We start from the raw sequence: 22,450 nt of genomic DNA, 5'->3' as shown, positions 1-22,450 counted from the left end.
AAAATCAGGACACCTGACACCCCTGTCTGTTGGATCCACGCCATATTGAGCTGTATTTTTTTCACATTGATTTTACGTGAATGAGCCATTTAGATTTACGTGTAAAACACATAGAATGCACCAGATCCATCTATAATTGGTGGATCACTGGATTTTCACGTAAATCGGATGTGTTTTTGTTTTGGGAGCAAACGGCTATGTGAATTTCACGTAAATATCAAATGATTTTTTATTAGTTTCTAATTGCTTCATGTAAATCAAGCAATAATTCACGTAATGAGCGCCTACGTGAAAATACAGATAAATTTAACGTACCCTTTCCGGATGAGTGTAAGTATGCCAAGTTGCTTTACTAGATATTTATTACCACAAAGTTTTATTCAATTCTAAGAGCCAAATACTGGGTCGACTTGGCGCTAAATCCGTCTATTCTACAGCGGAATTGCCATAGCTTAATACCTACCTAAATTGGATCAAATTCTTAGTTTATGAAACTAATTGTGATATTTTTACTCTCTCCGAAACAATGCTTTTTATTAAAACAAAGGTATCAACCCCTGTTTTCTACATTATACGTTTAGACTGCAACGACTAGAGATACGTCTGGGAATAAAAAAGTGTCGATACACGATGAACCTCTCACTTTGTTCGAATATAATATCGCCAGTTTACCTAAGGTGATCATTTACCTATCATTCTAACAATCGGCACTAGATTAAACACTACAAAATCAATAAATATTTGTTCTTGAACCTGGAAGACAGATTTGTGCATTTTTTATAAGTATGTCTTGCCAAACCATGCCAATACCATATTTTTGGGTCATCTTCAAGAACTCATCGAAATGCTGTGTAAGTATTTTTCCTACAAGTAGAATCCTACTGAATGTTTCTTTTGTTCCTTTATTTTAAATTTGGCAAGCAAGTATTCTTGACCTTAAAGCCCCAAAAGCGAAAAATAAAGCTTTTTATAGATAGAATGTCAAGAAGGCTGAAGCTGTGAATCCATCTGGACCAAAGTGCTCCAATGTGTGCAGCATAAGTACGTCAGGATTCGGTACTGAGTGACGTTAGAAGCATTGCTCAATGAACAAAAAAGTGTATAAACTGCGAGGAAATTCTATATTTCACCCCCTACAAGAACAGAGTCTATGAAAAATACTTAGATACCTTAAATAAACATGTTTGGAGAAGCGATTGGACATCGTTTCAAAGGCCACTCGATCTTACGAACGCCTTTTTAACCACTAATTTCTCTATAAAGCTTAGTTCATTCAGAAATAGGACACTTTCTTTTGTTGATAGCTCAATAACTAATTATCGGACATACCAAATTTTAACGGCATTTTGTGGCCTGTGAAATATTCTATTCAAACTATTTTTTTATTTTCAAAATAACGGGTTTTCGAGTTACATTTTCTCCGATTAGCTAAAAGTGTTGCCTAGCTATGAGTCATTAACCCTCATCCGCATTAGATTTCATAACCCTAATCAGCACTTGTGGTGTCAATTTGACACCACAAGCTCAAATCGTTATAACTTTTGGCGTGTTGAACCGATTTGAACAAAACTTACATCAAAAGAAACCTTGTAATGTCAGTGAAATATGTTTAGAACATTATATACAGCTAAAGTTACAAGTTTTCTCGTTATTCAGCATGAAAGAAAAAAAATCCGAAAAAACATGCCTCACGAAAACTGCTGTAGTTCATATGCTACACGTCCAAAAAAATATTTGTCTTATGCATATGAAAGCTGAAGTTAATGTCTACATCATGAAGACAAGAAATATTTTTTTAAATTTTTTTTAATGAAATGGTCACAAAAAGTTCAAAAAAGTGGTCTAAAAACCTACTTTTCATTCGATTGCTAGTAAATACTGTTTGTATTTATTTCGTCTGTCGGTTTCGCTCTCTGCCCAAATCACCACCCACCGTACCTACTCAGAGAGCAAACAAACACGTTTTGCTGGACGCGGTGCTTGTAGTTCTAGAAATTCAGGAATGATTTTACGTTTATAATTTTCATATTTTTGTGAAATCTCACAGCGTGATTTGCTGCACCTCACTAGAATGTAGATTAAATTAGCTTTCCAATGAAACAAAGTAAAAGCACTGAAAGTCCGGGTACAACCTGACGGTGGACCACAAAAACAAATGAAATTTCAATTTGTAAAAAAATTGCGCAAAGTAGTGAACTTTGGAAAATTCCAGTAAGTTCAATTTTTGTTGCATCAAAAATCTAAAGACAGCAAAATGTTAGAATTTTAATAAAGTTTGTTGCCATATTTTTTCTAAAGCTCTACCATCGCTCAAACAGTATTTACTAGCAATCGAATGAAAAGTAGGTTTTTAGACCACTTTTTTGAACTTTTTGTGACCATTTCATTAAAAAAAATTTAAAAAAATATTTCTTGTCTTCATGATGTAGGCATTAACTTCAGCTTTCATATGCATAAGGCAAATATTTTTTTGAACGTGTAACATATGAACTACAGCAGTTTTCGTGAGGCATGTTTTTTCGGATTTTTTTTCTTTCATGCTGAATAACGAGAAAACTTGTAACTTTAGCTGTATATAATGTTCAAAACATATTTTACTGACATTACAAGGTTTCTATTGATATAAGTTTTATATGAAGTTCATAATAATTCAAACGACTTAAATAGATTTTACTTTTGTGGTGTCAAAATGACACCAAAAGTCGGAAAAGGGAGTTTTTTTGTCCAGGCTTCCAGGGTTCGTCCATAAAAAAAGTAAAGATGCAATATTGAAGAACTTTTGAATTCATTTAGGGTCCCCGAAGAAATTTTTATATTTTGAAGCTTCTGAAAAAAGTTACAAGCCTTCAAACTTGCAATGGTATCAAAATGACACCCTAATGCGGATGAGGGTTAAAACCTAACCTCAAATACTGATTTTTGCTAGTTCCAGAGCTCGTAAGCTATGCTTGCCTCAAAAAGACAGGTGAATTCTGATGAACGACAAAATTTATGAAAAACCCTAGTCCAAACAAATTCCAGCATTTGAATCCTTCAACATTTCTGATCGTGGGAAGGTCTCTTGCAGAATTAAGTTTGTATTTGCTAATTGTTTTATAAAAAAAAAAAAAAAGATTAGTGAAGACTCTGCTCTTGTGGAAAAAATAAAAATTTCCAAAACAAAAAGTTTGGTTTTCGCTGTTTTCAAAAGCTTAAGAAAAGTACTCTTGTACGTATATTTTGCAACCCACGATCTTAACAAACCGATTATACTTGAAGTTCGAGCTCATTAAGATTCGTTTTTTGTCAGATTTTACCAGGAGACAAATTTTTTTTCTGTAGCACAAATATAATCAAGTTTAATTAATTTAGAAACAGCTGAATCCACCAAACTACTCTCAGTTTTTTTTTTTTCAAAAGTAAAGTATTGTGCCAAAAAGTACGGGAAATTGAAGGAATGAAAGTGAGAAAAACTGGTACATATATACTAAGAATCATGGCCGTAGGAACGGGGGGGGTTTTGGGGGTTAAACCCCCCCCATGAGGATCCGAAACAGCAAGCGAGAGATTCTACTCTACACTCAAAATTTTAAATTTAGAACGAACCAAATTATGATAATAGAGTAAAGTTAACCTTCCAAAGCTGTTCGGGTCAATATGACCCGAAGCGCACATTTCAAACATCTGTATCATCATTCCAATATACTGAAGAACTGGGAATTTTGACTGACCAAGTATGTTCTATGAAAATAATGATCAAATTAATGGCAAAAAATTAAAATTTGAGTTTTGAAAATCGGTTAATTGGGAAATTAAATACAGCTAAGCAAAGCCAAAATTAGATGTCGTTTTTTTAAGTAAGATACCAGAAGTACCAGAAGATCTGAGATAGTGGTCAAAACTTTCATTGGACCTCAACATATCTATACATTGTCGGATAGATGGATTCTTGACGATTTCAAACAATAATGAAACACTTAAAAACGGAAAAGCTGTCAGAAGTTATGAGTATTTTAAAAACAAAATTGATTTTTCGGACTTTTTACTTTCAGAACCAATTCCTGATAGCCTGGTAATACACATCGACTTAATTTTGAAATGTTGAGTAATTAGAATAAATTACCTACACAATGAATATAATATCATAAAAATCGGTTAACATTTATAGCCAGGAGAACGAAATCAAAGTACAACTCAAATTTCCCCGAAACGGATATTTAGCGAACGGCTTTGGAAGGTTAATCAACAGTAACAATCTAGACTAAAAACCAATGCCAAAACCTCAAAACCCCAACCCAAGTCTAAAATTCTGCTACACTTTTTCAAAATTTTCTCACTTTTTCATCGAAATTCCGGTCTGAACATTGAGCTTCGAATTAAATTAAACCCATTTCGGGTATTTATCGTAAAGTTTTTCGAATTTTGGATTTTGTATCCAGTTTACGATTGTTGATTTTCAGTTCGAATAATCATAAGAAATAACAAATGAAAAACTGCTTTGATATCCTGGTTCACATTTGGTTTTAGATTTTTTATCAAATTTAAATAATGTTTTTCGAGATGATATGGATTTTCAATATTTTGATAATAGTTTTCCGAATATGAAAAAAAAGAGAAATTTTGTTTTATATTCAAATTCGACATTCTTGAACATATTTTTTCCATTAAATTAAAAAATTTAAAGCTTCAAACTGGTATTCCAAAATTCAAAAATAAGATTCAGATCTTTGCAAGTTCATGTTTTAATTGCGATTCACAAAGCAGAATGAAAATAAATAGTTTAAATAGTGAATTTAGATTAAACCTGAACTAAAGAATTTAAATAATAAATTCATAAAAAACGGCTCTATAACTTGGCTAGTAAAATTCTAATCTGGAATAAGATTCGGAAATCGTTTTTTTTTTGTACATTTTAGAAATCGTATGGAAATTCGGATACAAATTCGAAGCGCAATTTTTGAATTCAGGTTCAGAATTAAGATTCAGAATGCAGATTCAAAATACAGAAAAAGGTTTAGCTTGTAAATGAATTTTACAATCTACATAAATTGTTGAGCAATGCAAGATATCATGAACATAACATATTGCGGACCAAACGAAAAATATCGTTTTTTCACTTGCCAACAGTGTGCTACACTTCGAAGTAGAACTCGAATTGACTGAATTCAAGTGTTAAACTTTATTGGACATAATTGAACACAATGTTTGCCGTTACTTAAAAGTGGGGTTCTGAGATACTAATTGCCGAATATCGGTGTTTCTCGTCAAAGATTTTTTTGCGGTCAATTCAAGCATTCCTTAACACATTAAGGACACCAAAATTTGTCATTTTATGTTTCAGAAACCAATGAATAAAATACTCTGTTGTGTTACATTTTGTAGAATGAGGTTGCGTTATTGAATTCATAACATATGAATTATGTTTGCATAGTAGCGGCAAGTGAAAAAAAAACGAGATATCTTTTATTTGGTCCGCAATTTATTGCAGTTTTTTTAGTCTAATTTCATACTAAAATCATTGATTTGGTTAAAGTTTGCATCAAGAAAATTTGATCCGAAAATCTGATGATTTTTATCGCTTTCTTTTTTTTGGAAATTTGATTTATTTTCATCAAAGGTTAAAATCTTTGAATTTGAAAAATAGTTTCAAAGATTGGGCTAGTTTGATTTGACTATAGAATAAGTTTTTTTTAGAAATGAAAGACTCTCCTAAAAAAAGCTTATTTTATGCCGAAATCAACTAAGTTTGATCTACCAGACTCTTAAACAAATTCAAAAATTTTAACCATAGACGAAAGCGAATCCAGCTCACCTTTTGGTTTAGGACCAATTTTCTAAAGTTACAATTCAATACGAAAACTTTCAAGTACTAAAAAATGAATAACCATATAGCTAAAACATTTTTTTGTTATTTTTTTCCGTGAATTTTTGGGCAAAAAATCATAAATAAAAATCAGTCACCAAAACCCCCCCCATGGGTCGGTTCTTCCTACGGCCCTGCTAAGAATAAAGTAGATATGTTTCTTACAAAAACAATAAAAAAATTTCTTCATATTTTTTCATGCATTATCATAAGATTACCTTTATTACATTCATAGAAAGTATTTCAATCAAACATATGGTTATTTAGATACACGCATTCGTAACTGTCTCATTTATAAATGAACTAAGATTTATTTCTAAATGTTTGTTTTTATTATCAACTTTTTTCGGCGAATAAATAACTACAAAATTACTTGCCAGTTGGTCCGGACGTTTCGAGCTACTTTTGGCGTTTCACTCCTCTTCAGCGGACCTAAAATTAAGTTTATTTTTCTATAATATACCATTTTACTATACTATTTTAAACTTATTAATCTAGCGATCGTCTGTACTACTGTTTGTAGTTATTTGTTTACTTTTGATGCTAAGTTTACATTTGTCTGTCAGTGTTTATAGTAAAATGTAGTATAGTAAAATGGTATATTATAGAAAAATAAATTTAATTTAAGGTCCACTGAAGTGAAGTGAAATGCCAAAAGTAGCTCGAAACGTCCGAACCAACTGGCAAGTAATTTTGTAGTTATTTATTCGCCGAAAAAAGTCGATAATAAAAACAAACAACTTACCGCGGCGATTAGCTAATTCAACAATTTATTTCTTAATACCAATACTGATTATTCTGACGAATTTGAATGATATTAAACCATTTTTGTTTTTACTTGCGTGTAGGGTCGCACCGCGATGAGAAAAGCAAGTTCACTGGTGTTGGGAAAATGTGGTAGAAATTTTGACGTTTTGAAAATTTTACCATGCAAAAATGTTTTCAAGATTTTTGGCCGTTGTATTTTTTACAACACTGTTTCTATTTCAGCCGTATGTGATTGAAATATTGTGATTTCTGCATCACAGCATGCGAAAATACAACACGTGTTGTGATAAAACTTGAAGGCCACAGATCTTGAAAACGTTTTTGTATGGCAATATTTTCAAAATGTCAAAATTTTAACCACTTTTTCCCAACACCAGTGAACTTGCTCTAAGTGTTGTGATTGTCTACATCAACAAGAAATATAAGTTTATGTCAAAGCAAAGCCGGCATTGGACAAGAGGAGGGAAGTGATTTGACTGTTTAGAAGTGAAAACGTGGAAATTAGAGTATTTGATAAAAGAATAAGCGTTTCCAAACCGGGAAATGTTTTAACTGGACTCTACACTGCGGTGTCCCACAAGCAATTGTAGATATATAAAATCAAACTTTTAACCATCTCGAGAGCAAGTTTGAACAACAACAAAATAAGATGATCATATAAAATCGCTCTAAGTCTAGCCATCAGTTAATGTGGAAACGAACTAAAGCATGTGTGTTTTATTCTGATTTCAAAAAAACACATTTTATTGTATTCAATAATTGAATACAGTCTAATAAGTTTTGGAATCATCAAACAAAGTGAATATTTTGCATTATCGTCTACTGCATGAATTTTAAGAGAAGTAAAAAAAACCGTGGAAAGATCGGATTACCAGGAGCAAAATAATGTGTGTTAAAAACGGACATCTTTTTTCCTTTTTTATGGCATTAAAATAGTTTCGAAATGTTTAACTATTTCATCAGGTATGTTCAATAAAATTTAAAAATACCATATACATAAGGTTTCGTATGCAGTGGAGTGTAAAAATCTTCTTTTAAGTTTTTTTTTCGAGATCCCGGAAATTCCAGGGAAAAGGATTTCCAGATTCCCGGGAAGGTTAAAATGGCCGGAAAATGGACACTCTCAGCGATGCATTTTCTGGAACTGTTCTCAGTTATAGTCTTTGTTTTGTTTTCAAAGTTCATGAGTATACAATGTATGGGTATGTAGCTGTTGAATTTCTGATATTTATGATTAGCTGTTGTAAAAGTTATGAAAGTGTCTAATCAATACAAAAAAAAAAACTTTTCAAATGTATGTACATCAGACTGCCCCAAATTTGTATGGGAAATTTAAAACCTGTGAAATGTTATGCGCTGCAGGCTGAAATTGATCCTAGTCCTAGTACAAGATCTCATGCCGAATCTGGGCCAGATCGGATCACGGGAAGGGGTCGCTCAACGAGCCTGAAGTTTGTATGGGATTTCGAGACATTTTGTTCGGGAGAAACATAAAAAACCAGTTCTTCATCAATAACTTTGGTTTCCGTAGGCCGATTTCTTTCCCCATTAAGCCCATTTTTAAGGCTTAATAACTTTCTTATCTAAACTCTTATCGAAATGCAGTCTTCGGATGAAATATTTTTCATAATTTAGGCTTTAAGAAAACCCGTTTTTGAAAGAAATCGGCAGACGGAAACCAAAGTTATTGATGAAAAACTGGTTTTTCGTGTTTCTCACGAACAAAATGTTTCGAAATCTCATACAAACTTCAGGCTCGTTGAGCGACCCCTTCCCGTGATCCGATCTGGCCCAAATTTGGCATGAGATCTTGTACTAGGCCAAGGATCAATTTTAGCTTGCAGCGCATAACTTTTTCAAAAGTCGGGTCATTTGGGGCACTCTAATGTACGTACATATTCCTGATGTATAACAGTGTTTATATCTGATATGTTGATCCGATGTAATATTTTGTGGTGAATTGATGTGTCATTTCTGGTTAATGTAAAACCAACCACGAATGGTTTAGCGAGAAAAACAACTCCCCAGAAGAGCCTTTTCGGTCGGAGAAAAGAAACCCCGAGACGATCCTCCAATGACGGCAGAATCTATGAACAACTGGGAATCCACTCTCGGAATCTGCTCCTCCTAGAGCTAGAAGAGGATGAATTTCCTCGGTAATGTGCGGCTCAGCCCCGATCATGGTAGCATATTCCGGGGGACGAACGGATGGACGAAATTCCAACGTCGTCGTCGTCGTCGTCGACGTCGTTTGAAAGCGACGGGTGAAAAAGAGTGATAGGAGGCCATTTAGCTGATTGCTAATTTCAAAGCTCACTGAAATTAATCAAGAATATTGCTTGTTTGGCTCGCCTTGCCTTGCCTTGCCCTGCCATGCTGTTCTCACTTTGGCCAGGGCCATATTCCGAAGTGCTGCTGGCGCGAAATCACCATCATCATCATCGTCGTCGACCTTCTCCCCCAAATAATGGATGACTCGCCGGTGGCGCCACGATGCGGATTGAAGAAGTTGCTGAGTGATTTCACTAGGAAAGGGGGGATGAATCAAAGGGTATGGAGGGTGGAAAACCAATCCTTCTCACTGTATGCGTGCGAATGTTTGTGCATGAACAAAAAGAAATATCCCTCGCCCCTCCTTGCTCCCACCCCATCCCTCTGGTGAATCCATAATGGTTCGATGAAACGCATTAGTTAAAAGGAGTTTTTGGAGAGAATAAAAAATAGTTGTACGACAACAAGCAACAGCAACCTGATCAGGTAAAGAGAGGAAGAAAGTGAAACGTCCAGGCCAGGTGTAGAATTCCGGGAGTGGGATTGTTCGAACCGGATCAGATTCACACTGGCTGACTGACTGACTGACTCGTGCCAACAACATTGTGTACAGACAGATGCTTTCTGTGTATAGTGTAGGAGCTACTAGTTTTTAGCGGCCAGATAGAATCCATTTCGCTAATAGGACATGCTGGTCAAATTTTCCAAATGCGTCGGAAAATATGCCCTGGAGAGCAGCTAACCTATCATCATCATCAGCAGCAGCAGCAACAGCAGACCTTCAAATTGGGGTGAGGTTGGGTAGCTCACACAAAAGGTAATCTGTCCAAATGCAATCTCACAGCTCAACGCTAGGAAAATTTGCTTAATGAGTTCTCGTTTCGTGTTCCACTATTTGAATGATGACAGGGGATGAATAGAACCTTCAAACTGCAGGAACTCATCAAGATTCATTTTGAGGAATACATTCTCAGCTATCAAAAAATCGATAGCATTAACATTCTTTCTTGATTTTTTTGCTTAAAGATACCATTTGAGTTGATCTTTCATAACTGTATTCATTTAAACAGGAATTGTAGACTCATAGCATAAAAAAAATCCAGACAAATATTTCCATTAATAAGGCAACTAATAGCTGATATTGTATGAAAAAAACTGTATGAAATTTTCAATAAAGCTGATTAATTATTATAAATAAATTCAAAAAAATCTCGCAGTATTTCAATTATCCATTACCAATTTCTCTTCAGATGTATTTTTGCAACTGCCAGACAGCTGCTCGAGAAAATTTTTAATCAGATAGCCTCGGGTCAACAAAGTTTTCGAACTGGTTTCCCGAGAAAGCATGGTGAAGCAAAGAGACCCGAAACAGCAACTTCAATTTTCCGTTACAATTGTTTCCCGAAATAGTGTGTTGGCCGATATTTCAGTTCATTCTCCTGGCGGCGGCGGTGGCCTGGATGAGGCAGAAAAACTCCTTCTTCTCCCAGTGGCTCCAGAGAGGAGGATTGCAATCATATCCCGTCTTTCTCCCACCAACAGTTGGAATAGCTACCTACTTTGTACCGATAACTATATCGTATCCTCGCCAAACGCTAAATGGCTATGCCTTATACGTGAATATAGTCGAAATGCAATGAGAAGAATCGTCGACTCGTAGATGGATACTTTTTGTGAGCCTACATTAGAGAATAGTTATTTATATAAAAATTAATATTGGAGAGTTATTTTTTTCTAGAAAGTTTTGAAAAGCAAACTTCAATTGAATTTTCCTTATCTAAAACCGATCTATCATTTTCACCTTTCACTGATAAAATGCCTTCAACTGTCGAAAAATTTACTACAACGGTTCATTTTTTTTTAAGTTTTCAAAAGATTTCAAGAGATTAAAAGTTCTGAATAATAGATTTCAGATTTCATTTCTGTATTTAAGAATTGAGCTTCTAAATCTAAATGTTTTCAATTTCAATTGCAATTGATTTCGGATTGAACACTTAGAAGAACATAAAATACAATTGAAATTATAGAATTGATGCTGAATAATCTATATAGTTGAGATCACAGAATCAAAATTTTAAAATCAGTTTTAATTAAGGTTGCCAGAATTTTTTCAACATGAATCCGAGCCGGACAAATCCAGGAAATTACTCAACAAAAATCTAAAAAAAATTACAAAATGTCCATTTAAACTTATCGATAGATCGTATTTTACGCTTTCGGAAAACCATTTAGACGCATTAATAAAATAAAATTAAAACAAAATATGATTTTTTTTGTTTTATTTGCCACATGAAGTGAATAGATCCGGGCATGTTTAATTGAAATCCGGGCAACCTGACCGAACTGGACTGTTCCCAATTTTGTATCAAATATCTGTGCAAACCCGGCTCAAGTTTTGAAGCTAAGACTTTAACAGGGAGTGTCACAAGGATTCCAAGTCTAATTTAGATCAAATTCGTACAAATATTATTACTTTACCACCCAAGTAAAATCAGTTGATTGTGGGGAATTTTCAGTGCGGATCAATCTATCATTTTTTCCATTTAAGATAGTTGCAAAAGCAATAGTTTTGTGTTGTAAATTCAATTTGTAGTTCTATGCAAAGCAAGTAACAAAAAAGTTAGAAATGATATCAATCAATAATCTACCTTTTTCAAACTGTTTACTTAACCATAATATTGAAAATGACAGACGCAATTAAATTATGCAATTGAAATATATCTAACAAACACTTAGTATAAAAATTTAAAAATATCGTAGAGTTCACACAACTAAATATTGTACTATTTGCTTGTTTGTCGCAAATTTCAAGACTCAAGGTTTCTACAGTAATAAGATTAGAAGTTCACCTAAGGATTATATTTGTTTTTCATGATTCGAAATTATCCAGAGTATCAAGTCCTTCTTAGTGATATAGAATTTAAAAAACCTTGTTTTCTTAGCAACTGTTAATTATCCGGAGATACCAGATTATGAATAACATTAAAAAACGTTTTGGTATGGTATAAGTGAACCATGTTATAGAATGTAGGAGTCAATCTTAGAAGGTATAAAGCTTTTGGTTAATTCTAGTCTTAGAATGTTGGAATTTAATTTTGATTTGTGATTTTTTTACCACGCCAAATATATTTTTATTTACTTGATTATTGCATCGTGTGTTATAGAATTTCCGTCTAGTTAATTGTGATAGGTCTTATGATATGAAATTCACCCTCTTCGTTTTATTCATAATCAGAGCTTCTTCGTTATAATGGTGATGAGTTTAATGATTTACACATTATATTATCATCCGGTTGCTTCATAAATTTATCAGTCATTATTCTACATTTTCCATCATCATTTTGGATCATTATTCAAAAGACATTTTTTTAAATTTATAATTTTCAGACTTTTTTTATAATTTATATTACTGATTTTCTATATTTTAATTGTATTTCATAATTATTATATTCATATGTATCATATTTCTTGTTTATTATATCATTATATACTTATTCCATTGTATTTTATATTTACCAGAGAGAATGCATCTGGGGATAGCCCAAAGCGATTATTGCAAGCGGAGTGGAGTGCCAACCATTGTAGGTTTCTGTGGGTTGGATGCCTTCTCTCGACGAACCATCGGCCGTGGAAGCCCTAGAAGTCAATTTGAAGGCCAAGCCACACAGACATAGGCTGGACCTTGCTACCGATGGGGGAACCATACATACATACATACATACATACAATATCTGTGCAAACCCGGCTAAAACCGGGCAATCTGGCAACCTTAGTTTAAATATCATATTTTTATTTGATACGAATTCATTACATTTTGTTATGTAAACCTTGAGATATTATGCTACTCCTGATACATTTATAACAAAGGTGTAAAAAAGTCACATTTTTCTGGCATCAAGAGTTTAAGGGTGAATTCGACTGTTTTACGCTCGCTAAATCAAAATTTGCGGGGGTTTGATTTAGAAAATAGGAAACATCCATTTGACAAATTTATAATCTCTGACAACTCTGACTCTGATAATTATCTGACAACACTAAAGAATTTTAATAGTTTTTAGAATTGTGGCAAAAAGGCTTGTTATTTTAGCATTCAAATACTGGCAAAAAATTAAAATCAAAACCTTATGAATTTTATTTCATTTCTGAATATTGACGAAAATTACGGAAGTGTAATAATAGGCATGGGTGAGCGATTTTAGATTTTTTATCAACATGAATCAGCCGGCATAAGTTCATGATAAAAACAATAGATATCTGAAATTTTTTGATTCGACCTAAAAGTCTTTGATGATTATCTTTGATGATTTTTTTCAGAATTTTCATAGAAAATCGATAAATTGAGTTATTTCACTTATAATTCACATTTCACATTACCAAGGTCATAATAAAACTTTAGAAATCCTATCAAAATGATATCGACATATGATTATAACTGATAAAAACCTGGTTAATAATTCAAGAATTAATAATGTAGTTTTGAAGATAGTTGCTTAAAAATATGTAAAATTGAACATTCTTCTGTGATCTCGACAACCTTGCTCGACATCTCAATGAATTGATCCAATGCAATGAACTTCAATTTGTTTTTATTTCAAGGACCTTTCTTCGACATTCAGAACCAAAACTTCAATTTTAAAAACGGGGTTTTTTCGCTTGTAGTAAAAAAAACAAATCTTGGCTTTGAGTACAAGTTATAATTGAGGAAAAAAAATGTGATTTCTTTGAAAATAAACTTTTCACACTCTTAGTTATCACTGTGGTAAGCTCCAGAAGATTTTTAACTGGAAGTGGTGACGAATAGTACCATTGGTTTTAACAAGAATGTTGTTATAACGAATGTTTGTCAAGAAGTACCGTAAACTGGGGGAACTTTGATCAACGGGGTAACTTTAATCAACATGAAATTTTTGCAGATATTAATCATTAACTAAGTATAAATTTAAAATATCTGGAAACTGTTTAATTCGTTTGAAAGCCTATAAATTGAGTTACAAATAAGCTAAACTTGGTTTTAAATAGGAGATTTTTAATGTTACTTAAAATGTAATTAAAAAATCTTAAAATATCTGGTTTTTTGAAGGTTCACAAACAAACATCTCTCCTGATCAAATTTAAGCATTTAGGAGCAAATCGGTTATTTATTGTGAAAGTTCAACTATTTTCTTGGTTTAAGTTTAGTTTAAGTGTTATTTTTATGGTCATTTGATGATAATTCTTGGATGTTGAAAATAAAAACGGTAATTTTTCATGAACAAGTCCGTATAGAAAAAATGGCTTAAAACCTTATCAAATGGTTAAGTTTGAAGAAAAAACGAACATAGGAATAGTGCGAGGACTTAGGGAATTGCATGAAGGTACAATATTGAAAAATGTTTATAATTTTTGCCCCTAAATGTATGCAGCAACATTGTCCACCTTTTGAGTATATTAGTTTTTGAAAGAAAATTTGAAAAATTCAAATGACTCCAAACAAAAAATTACAGTTATGGACGTTTTGAGCCTTCTTTGCTTAATGTCATCAAAACAATAAATTTGAAGATGTTGAGATACGTAAAAACCATAGTGATCTTAGTTACCCCGAAGCTCGAAATCTGGCTTTGTAACCAACATTCAATTATAACCACCAATGCAATGTCGTTTGAATTTACTGCAATCAACAATCATGTTTAATACTCCTCCCCTCAGTAAGTGTTTTAAAGCTTTTAGGAGTTACGAAAAAGCAACCCCTTCCGAAATACTCAAAAATGAATGAAAAAAGTGATCAAAGTTCCCCCAGTTTACGGTACTATGACAAAATTGAGAGAATTTAAAATTTGATAACTTTCTTTTCAATATTTTACGATTTTTTTTTCTTTTAAAGGGAATATGGCATGTTTCATACTTTTAAAACCAGTACTGGACTCCTTTGAACGTAAAAATCGAAAGACGGGCAATGATGCTGCATAATTTAAGGGGCTAATTTTGAAACACTTTTGATAAAATTATACCTATGTATAAATGAAATTTTGCCTTCATTCGATTCCCAAGGCCCTCGCACTACTACTTTAATTTTCTCCATCAAACTTTACCATTTGATAGGGTTTCTAGCCTATTGTCCAAGACTGGCTTACTCATGGAAAATGTCCCTATTTTTTATATATCAAAAATTTACCTCCAAATGCAACAAAAACGACACCAAAACTATACATTTACCAGAGAAAAAGTTGAACTGTCACATAAATCAACCTGCTGCTTCTAGTTGCTTTGATTTTATCAGGAAGAGTGTTTGTTTTGTGATTTTGAAATTACATTTTTACTAATTTTTACTTAGCATTTCAAATTTTCAAAAACAAACCAAGTTTTTCCAATTTGAAACTCAACTTATAGTTTATTAAATGTGAAAAAGTTTTAAGATATTTTAACTTTCTACTAAGCTATTGATGATTATGTGAAAAAAATCATGTAGTCAATCAATGTTATCCCGGTTTACGGTATTTAAAAAGCTATGTTGATTTGCTTTTCTTAAACACGTGAATTGATTTTATCTTTCCTTTTTCAGATTTGTTTTTGCCAAAAAGTAATAATAAAAATTTAATAAAGCTCTGCTAGTTATTAAAAAAATGTTATTTTTAGTGTGGTCCGCCGATATGATCTAAAATTTAAAGTGGCCCATTGGTTCAAAATGTTGCTCACCCCTGTTCTAGATGATATGGCAAAACGTTATTAATTTAGATATTTCAAATCTTTCGATACAAGGAATAATAAGTTCAGATTTTATTCTTAACAGAGGATGAGAAATTTCAATAAAAATTTAAAAAAAATGATTTAAACTCTGCACCCATTTTCTTAAACTACTCGGCCTTCTTCACCCACATTTCAAACTTTTCTTTAATTAAAGCTCGTTGAAAATAAATAAATTGCGAGTTGGTTAAACTGTATGAGTAGCTCGCAGAAAGTAATTGATTTAAAAAGTTGCTCTCATCCATGGTTTAAAGTGACGATTTATCGTTTATTAGATCTACACATGCTAGTAGGTATATCAACATTCCGATGCCTGTAGTCGACATCCTGATCTTTATTAAGGACTTTCCCTAAGGGGTTAACTGGATAAAGAGAACTCTCTTCGAAAAAAAACTTTAAGCAATGACTTTGCTTAGACTTTTTTAATAACATTGAAAGCACGTACCAGCAAAACAAACATCCCCGAGGTTCACAACCGGTCCTCAAATTTTCAATGCGTCAATTTAGATAAACATTTTCTACTCGATGTGTAGTAGGGGAGAGGTGGGCTATATGCTCATACTAAGGAAAATACTCATTTTATCCCCAAGATGTGAGTCTGAAAACTATAAACACATGAGCGGACATCTGTTTTATATATTCGTTAAAACAATTCTCCTGTTAAAATCTGTTACAGTATTTGTGAAAATAATTTCATATTAAAAGAAGTCAAATTAGCCGATTTCCGAAACCGGCGGGCTTAATGCGTATATTTTAGTTTTAAGGTTTAAGCTATAATTCAGTTCCACTTGGAATATTTTCATAAAACTAACTTGAAAATGGAAAAAAAATGTGTTAAGCATACGTCAAAGCTTAAATTTTGGCGAAATTTTAGATATCGCTAGTTCTTTTGCATAAAATATAGTTAGGGAGTTTGTTCATATCATATTTTCATCACGTTAATATTAAACTCTACAATTTTCACTGTAAGGTTATAATAAGAGCGAAGATTTAATGATTCAATGATGAAAAGTCGGTAGTGTGTACATCGGTTGGGTGTAATATTACAACTAATGTAGTAAATAATACAAAACAGGGATCCATCTCCCCAAATAACATCGGCCATCATGACCATTATATTTTGCTGTGCATATTAATAATTGTCAAATTGGGCAAAATCAAGGAATGTTTAAATTTCAACCAAAATCAAGAATGAAAAACGCTGACAAGATTATAGATCTAACTGCAAAGAAGTTAATTTTAGGATGCCATAATCAACATAAAATTGACTTGATTTGAGTTTTTCTTTGGTTTTCTAAATCAGATGAATAAAATCCGGTCAAAACCCACGCAATTTTCAATGAAATCTGGGCATCCAGGCCGGACAAGGCTTCCCAAATTTATAATCAAATTTCAACTAGGCAAGTCCTGGTAATACGGAAATCTGGTACCGTAAACTGGGGGAACTTTGATCAACATGAAATTTTAGCAGATAATCATCATCAAAAAAATCTGAAGTTAGAAACATTTAAAACTGTTTCCTACGTTTCAAAGCCTAGAAATTGAGTTTCAAATAGGCTAAATTTTGTTAATAGTTGGAGATTTCTTTTATATTTTTTTGAAATGTAATTTTAAAGTTTTAAAATATCTGATTTTTCGAAGAATCTCAAACAAACACCTCTTCTGATAAAATGAGAGCATTTAGAAGAAAATGGGTTGTTTTATATGAAAGTTTAACTTTTTTTTTCCTTTGTATAGGAATAGTTTCAAAGTTTTTTTTTTAAATCATTCTATGAGTATTTTTGTATATTATAAAAAGGACATTTTCTATGAGAAAACCTGTATAGAACAAATGGCTAAAAACTAAAGATGTACCGAATAGTGGTATTCGGTAAACGGCCGAATACCGAATATTGACCTTTTCAACTATACGGCCAATCGAATATTTTGTCGAATATTCGGCCGAATATCCGGTCGAATATTCTATTGAGTTTTCAATGAAAAAAACTAAAGCGATTATTTCAATGCTTTCTATTTCTTCCATATTAATCCCCTCATGTTTTAAGTCGAATATTTTCAACCAGAAGTATTATAGGATGATGTATTACAAGATATTTTTTAAGTAGGGGTCTTTCTGATTTTTAAAATGTCACCAATAACTGAATAGACATCAGATGACAAGTCGCTTCTAGGGCGTTTCTCACCAAAGAGATTGCGTTTCTGTGAAATGTGGACCAAACATGTCGAAACAGGTGCCAAGCTATTTGACATTGCTTCTTTGGCATTGAATTAGATGAAGGTCGAATTTGAGCAAGATATCTTCGAAATAGTTGTTGAAGGTGAAATTTCATTTGTCTTTAAGGTCAAAAAATATAGAGAAATGTTTATAATTTTTGCCCCCATATGTGTGCAGCAACATTGTCCATCTTTTGAGTAAATATAAGTATTTGTTTTTGAAAGAAAACGTTGAGGAATTCGATTGAGTCCAAACGAAAAATTACCGTTTTTTTTATGTTTTAAGCCTTTTGTGCCAATTGGCATCAAAACAATAATTTTCAAGATGTTGAGATACGTTTAAACCATAGTGATCAAAATTACCCCGAAACATGAAATCTGGATTTGAAACAAACATTTAGTTAAAGCCACTAATGTCGATTGACTATTCTGTTTTCAATGATCATGCTTTATACTTCTTGTCTCAGTTAAAGCAAGTTCACTGGTGTTGGGAAAAGTGGTAAAAATTTTGACATTTTGAAAATTTTACCATGCAAAAATGTTTTCAAGATCTTGGGGCGTTGTATTTTTTTTCAACACTGTTTCTATTTCAGCCGTATGTGATAGAAATATTGCTATTTTTGCATCACAGCATGCGAAAATACAACACTTGTTGTAAACAAACTAGAAGGCCACAGATCTTGAAAATGTTTTTGCATGGCAAAATTTTCAAAATATGCCGTGTTACAAAAAAACAACCCCTTCCAAAATACTCGAAAATGAATTATAATAGTGATCAATGTTCCCCAGTTTACGTTACACTATGTTCCACCAGGCGGTGGAGTTTGTTTATAAATTCGTAGTTCATCAAAAATTTAGTGAGGAAGTGATTTGCCAACTAAAATAGCTGACTAATTATAATTATCGTTAGCAATTTATAGAGAATCTATAAAATTTCGAAAACACTAAAAACATCAGGTGGATCACTCCACTACTGGTTGTAGGCCACCATCAAACTCTTTCCGTCCTTTTGAATGCTCCCGAGTATGAATACTAAACCTCATCACCTCATCCCCACTTACAGCTACCCGCAAAAGTAGAACCACACAACTAGCAACGCCCAGCTCTGAGAATGAGAGCTCGAAACAGCCTTCGGGTGGAAATTCTTGAAACATTTACAAGCGGCGTTAATTAACTTTATTAAAGGTTTTTGTATTTTATAATTCTATTTTCACAATAAGTTTAAACAATAGAGCTGGGGCGAATGTTGCCAACTAGGTTGTGTGTCCTGTTGAGGTGGGTGGAATTCGGAACCTGGAACTGGAACCTGAAACTGGAACGACGCAAGAGGACCACCAGAAGCGCCAGCAACAAACAACCAATTAAAATAGGAAAAAAAAAAACTTTTCACTATGCACAAAGCGGAACACTCATTTCCCGCTCACAAAGCGCCTCACCGCGACTTCTTCTCCTCCATTCATAACCCTAGGGGCGCGAACTTCGTCCAACAATAGTTTTCCGAATGGAGCCCCACTACTGGGAGGTATGCCCACACTTTCCCATCACAGCAGAACGCCCAACCGGAAACGGTACATGACTTCATTAAAATTACGACGACCACCATTATTCCACCAGCAGCAGCAGCAGCATCAGACTCATTGCTTGCAGCCCGAAAAAGTGAAAGATTGAACAGATAAGCGGCTCAAATTGGGGAAAATATTCTTCTGGGATGAATACCTAGCTGTATTCGCAGCTTTTCAACCACCGCCCCGATGCGAATCGTAATTCAGTGTTGACTTGTTAATAACGTATGAGCTTGTGTGAGCTGCTGGTTAGCGTTTTATTATCCTCTATCGTGATTCTGCCAAAATTTATTCTCCTTATGTATTATTTAAGCTTATAGTTTATAAGTTTAACTATTTAAGAAATAAACTATTATTATTGATATTCAACCTTTTAACAAATTGAAAATTTTGATTTTTTTTGAAAATTTTGAAAATCAGTTCAACTTCCGATGAGATACCGCGCTGCACAGAAAAAACTTAACCATTTTCTAAAAGTAAGAATTCCCGGAAATTTTAGGTTAGTGGCCGACATTCCCATGTGACCCTCATATTTTTGTATTTGTTTGAAAGGGTTTGTTTTTCACAAAAAATATTAATTAACACATAAAGGACCATGATAAAATCTAAGCCGGAAAATGCCAATATTCGGGAGACTATTTCTAAGAAACCATAGGGCAAAATTGTAAAAATTTATCTTTTTTGATTTACCCAAAGTGTTGCGTTTAATTTTGTAGAATAAAGTTTCATTATTAAATCTTTAACAATTAAATTATACTTTTCAGTGTAGCTCATTCGCGGCAAGCGAAAAAACGATATCTCGTATTTGGTCTGGTCTGGTGTGTTAATTTCAATACGGCGAAGCACTTAGCAGATATGAGGATTTTAATATGCTGTCTTTTTTCGGAGGTTTTCTGTTTAATGTTTACTTCAGTTTATCTGCTTAGTCAAACTGATTTAAGTTCATTAGGAGAGAGTGGGGTATCATGGGCCATGGGGAAACGTGGGCCGCTCTGAATGTTTTGGTTGTGTGTTGAAATAAAAATCTCAATTCAACAACCAACTGCGTAAGCATATATTTCCATTTGTTGTGAACTTGTGTACGCATAATGTGCTTTTCAAATTTACAAGCCAAGAAAAATGTACTAACATAATCTGTGGAAGACCTAAAGTACATAACAAAAATATGCTAATATGCTGATAATCATAGTTTTTTCTTACTTTTTCCCATGGAAAAGGATTTTTTCCACAAGTTCCCCAAACGCAACAAATTCGAAAATCATAGATTGTGGGGAATCAAGGGACCCGGTGGGTTATTTTTGGCCACCTGTATGTTTGGTGTTTTTAAACACATTCATTACTCAAAAGACATTTTTCATTAATTTCAAGTTTTCTTATGCCAAATTAAGAGTAATGAAAAACAAACTGTCTATTTTATTAGAATCGATAAAGACGAACATAAATTCTTTGTAAGGCATTTTTCCAAAACGTTCACAAGTCAGGTTTTTAAACTATTCGATCATACATAACTTTCTTCATAATTTCCTCACCTGAAATTGCTTTAAAATTACTTAATGAATTATATATGAAATGACGGTTTCGGGTCAACTCATAAACTTTGCATATTTATTTGGTCATTTTGGATTTGGTGCCCACGATTTTCCACATTTTTTTGTCAAAATCCAACATTAAAATACTTTAATTAATTAATTAATTAATTATTAAAACATAAATAAAATTTTCAAATGGAACGTTAAAAATGTTGGAAACGATAACATTTAGCTTTTCCATTTTATCTTTAATAATTAAAGAGTTATCGAGCATAGAAAAAAAGTGGCTCATGATATTCCACTCTCCCCTATATTTTAAAATCTAGATTTAATAATCTAACACAGGGGTAAGCAACGTGCGGCCCGCGGGCCGCCTGCGGCCCTCGGGACATGTTTGTGCGGCCGCGGTGCTTATCTCAAATTAAATTTACTTTACGATTTTTTTTTTCTAGGATAACAATCCATCCTAGAAAAAAATCGTGAAGTAAATTTAATTTGATTATCATAAAATAGCAGTCCCTACTAAACAAAAAAAAATGTCAATAACTTGACATGCATGTCACTTGTTTGCAGTTGAATTTTTCCCATAATCATCCAGTCTGTCAACTGATTTTGTAAGAGTTTGGCGTCCTTAACTAAAAACTTTTCACAGATGTCAGCTATCGCTTCTAGTTTCGGTGATATGGCGTGTGGAATCTTTCAAATTGATCAATTTAGGGTAAAATTGAAGTTTAGAAACTGATAAACCAATAAACCTACATAACAATAAAAAGCTGATTTTCAATCAATTTACTACCTTTTTTCAATCAATGTCTCAGATATTGTCAAGATATTTTTGTTTTACAGATGCTTCGCTTTCAAAAATTGAATTCTACAATAATTAGAAATTAAAAAAAAATGGTTTACTTCTTCATCTGACTTCATTAGAGAATGTTATTGAATATTGAATATTGATGATTTTAATTTTTTCAGCAAGTTTGTTGAAGGCTGCGAAATGATTCGACTCACGGTTTAAAAATATCAAAGATTCAATTCAGTTTGATTTTTCTTTGAAATTTCGTATAAATTTCCGGTTTTTGCAGGTTTGGATAACAAAAAGAAAACTTCCATGTCTTTTTTCTTTGAATTCAAAATTACTGGTTGTTTTGTTTTTGAAAGTTGATCATTAAGTCAATAAGTATTTGCATTTAACAGTTTTGTCAAAAATGAACTTAAATTTAATAGCTATTTTTTAATCTATTTTTTAAGTTATCTCGAAAACTAGAGCTGACAAAAAACTGAATTGTATACATACTTGGATTCAGCGCCCCTGAATATGTCAAAATTAGTTCTGAGATTCCTCGCACCTTGGAAACATTTGAATTTTGTTAAAATGTAAACTGTAACATTGACAAACTTGGTTAAAAAAAATTTTCAATAATTTTGAAACCTTGCTCAACATCTCAATGCAATTATTTCATACGATACGTTAAATTAAAAAAATCAAAGTTTATAGAAAAAAAATTGAGGCTTCACGACCAAATTTAAATGAGTTTTTATAAAAA

The sequence above is a fragment of the Uranotaenia lowii genome, chromosome 2 (assembly GCF_029784155.1).
Source record: "Uranotaenia lowii strain MFRU-FL chromosome 2, ASM2978415v1, whole genome shotgun sequence".
Taxonomy (NCBI): Eukaryota; Metazoa; Arthropoda; class Insecta; order Diptera; family Culicidae; genus Uranotaenia; species Uranotaenia lowii.
Note: the sequence above shows the minus strand (reverse complement) of the source record.